The sequence below is a fragment of the Pan paniscus genome, chromosome 7 (genome assembly GCF_029289425.2).
Source record: "Pan paniscus chromosome 7, NHGRI_mPanPan1-v2.0_pri, whole genome shotgun sequence".
Taxonomy (NCBI): Eukaryota; Metazoa; Chordata; class Mammalia; order Primates; family Hominidae; genus Pan; species Pan paniscus.
In genome coordinates, this window is record NC_073256.2 from 159356004 (window position 1) to 159359294 (window position 3291).

The window sequence follows — 3291 nt, forward strand, 5'->3', positions numbered from 1 at the left end:
CAAGTACTTGTTGGGGAACAGCGGCTCCCCCAGCTCCTTAGAGAGACTCCTTGGAAGTCACTTCTTCCTCATGAAGGAGAGTGAAGCCGGGACTCCACCTCCCTCCCTCAGCACAGGGCTCTATTTTTAGGAACACGGTATGAACAGATTAGGGTGGAGTTTGCACCCGGGAAAGAGCTTAGTCATGGAGTCAAGTGACATCAATGCAGGGGCGGGCTCGGCCACTGATTTGCTGCGTGCCCCGTGGCACGTCCTGCGTACAATCTCTGGGCCTCCTGATTTCCTGCAAGTACAGTAAGGGGGTTGGACCCAATGACCTCCAAAGGCCCTTCCCAAATCTGTGACATTTCATGAGTCTATAATTTATGAGTGCCTCTGAAGAGAAGTCCTAGCACGGCAAGGGTGAGAAAACCTGCCGTGGTGAGCAGAGGTGGGCAGCGACTGGGGGCTTGGATACAGATTCAGGGAAGGGCACGTGCATGTGTGTTCGTGTGTGTGTGCACATGTGCGTGTGTGCATGTGTGTGTACTTGTGTGTGCATGTGTATGTGCATGTGTGTGCGTGTATGTGTGTGCACGCGTGTGTGCATGTGTGCATGCATGTGTGCATGCATTTGTGTGTGCATGTGTGTGCGTGTGTGCATGTGTGCGCATGCATGTGTGTGCGTGTGCGTGTGAGTGCATGCATGCGTGTGCATGTGTGTGCATGTGTGTACTTGTGTGTGCATGTGTATGTGCATGTGTGTGCATGCATGTGTGTGTGTGCATGTGTGTGCGTGCATGTGTGTGCGTGTGCGTGTATGTGTGTGGGTGTGTGTGCATGTGTGTGCATGCATGTGTGTGCGTGTGCATGTGTGTGCATGTGCATGTGTGAGTGCATGCATGTGCATGTGTGTGCATGTGCATGTGTGAGTGCATGCATGCATGTGCATGTGTGTGCACATGTGTGAGCACGTGTGTGTGTTGTGGAGCAGGGATGTTCACTGTGTTCATGTTTTTACAAGGAGTGACGGGCAGAGAGTGGAGGGTGCTGTGAGCCAGAAGACAGCAGACCCGGGAGCCAATGTCTGGAAGACCTGGATGCCGACTTTGACTCAATCGAGAGAGGCCCTTTTCTCACAAGCAGAGCTTTTCAGTAATGACAGGGGCTCCCTTAAGGATTTCTGAGATTCCTGGGCTTAGTGGGGACAAGGCCACTGACTTTAAGCATCTCCAGGTGATAAAACACACCTTCCAGGCACTTCTCCTCTTATCTCCAGCAGCTAAGGAAGGCTGGGCTGCCTTATCTACCCCTTTCTTCCTGCTCTCTAAACCATCCTCCGATTCATGCCGGAGGGGCCCTGGTGGAGTCAGGCTGGCAGATCCTGCGCTCCGGGTGTGCAGCATCAAACCATGCATTGCGGCTTCCTTGAGGCGGCTCCTGGCCTGTGCACTGCGGGGGCAGCTTGGGGAGCTCGGTGGGGAGGGGGCAAGAGGGGAAAGGAGAGGCAGAGGGGGTGGAAACCTTTGAGTAATTCAAGTGTACGGTGGACTTGGGTTTTTCTTTCTAGAAGGAGACTCAGAGGAAGACAGAGGAGCTCCATGCTGGCCGCACCTGGAAGAAGCATGGCCAGGCACGTGGTCTCCCACCTGGAATTTCAACACTGTGGGAGGCCAAGGTGGGTGGATTGTTTGAGGCCAGGGGTTTGAGTCCAGCCTGGGTAGCATGGCAAGACTCCATCTCCACTGAAAATACAAAAATTAGCTGGGCATGGGGCATGCGCCAATAGTCCCAGCTACTTGGGAGGCTGAGATGGGAGGATGACCTGAGTCCGGGGAGGTTGAGACTGTAGTGAGCTGTGATCACACCACTGCACTCCAGCCTGAGGATGGAGTGAGACTCTTTAAACAAAAAAAAGAAAAGAAAAGAAAAGAAAAGGAACTAGGTGTGCTTTCCAGGCGGTCAGATTCGGCTTCACAGAGGTAGAAGCTGGAGATGAGGGCAAGAGGGGGAAGGGAGAAGGCCTCTCCCCGAGGCCTATGGGCAGGGTTCTAAGTCCTCCATCCCATGGTGAGTCCCTCATCCTGGACGCCTGTGGCCCAACTCACCCAACTTAGTATCTGCCCAGGCAGAGGCCATGCCTGGGCAGCCCACAGCGGAGAACCCAGGTCAGCTTTGGGGAACTGAGGCTCTCCTTTGACTCCAATCCCAGGAAGAAGAGATTAGGGGAGAGAAGTGCCTCTGGGCCAAGGCTCCTGGGCTGGAGCTGCCAGTGGGAGGCCGGAGAGACTGCAAACCCCTTTGCTCCACCCAGCATTAGATGGCATAGGATTGGTCTCCTCTGTCTGCCTTGCCTTCTCTATCTGTCTTGCGTCCTCTTCCCTCATTGGAAGGAGAGTGAACTCCTGAAGGGCAGTCAGACTGGGTGGGGCTGGGACAGAGGCTGTAGCCGGCACGCAGTTCCACCCGGCTTCACTCTCCCAGTGCACACAGCCGTGCTGCCACCTGCAGCCATCAGTGCTCCTTTACCTGCCCTCTCCCTGATTGCCAGGAGGCCCCGCCCACATGCAGAAGGGGTCAGAGGTTCTGGGGATTCACACTCCCCAGGAGCAGCCCTCACCCAGCGGTAGTGGGAGTTCATATGTGAATACCCCAATTCTCTCGCCCCTTAAGTGGGAGAAGGTTAGGGTGTGTGCTAGACACCGAGGACAAGTCCTGGGGGTGGGCTTCTCGTGCCCACTGGGTCACTGGCTTGGAAACGCCCCCTTGGTTGGCTGCTTCTTCCTCTGTCTCAGGTCCCCACTCTCTAATTGGTGCTTCCTGAAATCCCTCTCAAATAAACAATTTGCACCTAAAATCCTCATCTCAGGATCTGCTTCTGGGGAACGCAGATAAGACGTGGGCCTTGAGAGTGTCTTCGTGCTCTGTGAAGTGCATTTCTTGGGCTCCAAGCAGCACCCTGCATCATGAGCAGGGGCAGGGGCTTCCCTGCGTGCCTGCTTCTGCTTCCGGTCATCCTCACGGTGGAAGAGCAGAGCAAGGGGGACGTGTCCAGGTCAGCCCTGGCTCCAGCCAGAAGGCGCCCTTGAGCCTCGTTCATGGTGTGGGGAGCTCCCTATTAGTAAGACACGCGGGGCTAGAGGCAAACACTCTTGCTCACTATGAATGCTCTGGCCTGAGGGTCTCCCCTGCAGGCGTGCACCTCTGGAGCACAGAGTGGTGGGCATGCCCATCTGGGGACATGTGTGGTCTGAGGCTCCATGTCCCATTGTTCTGCCCAGGGCATCATCAGCAACAGTTAGGGGTGAGCCA

General features: G+C 55.5%; 1 long non-coding RNA gene across 2 annotated transcripts; it reads left to right on the forward strand.

The window, feature by feature from the left end:
* Positions 1-270: 270 nt before the first annotated feature.
* LOC117981591 (uncharacterized) lies at positions 271-2868 on the forward strand. Of its 2 annotated transcripts, none has more exons than XR_008626289.2 (3): positions 271-430; positions 1004-1215; positions 1550-2868. It is a non-coding gene; the product is annotated as an uncharacterized LOC117981591 (long non-coding RNA). The 2 variants fall into 2 exon arrangements; XR_008626288.2 differs by having other exon boundaries at positions 1004-1134; positions 1550-2867.
* Positions 2869-3291: the final 423 nt, after the last annotated feature.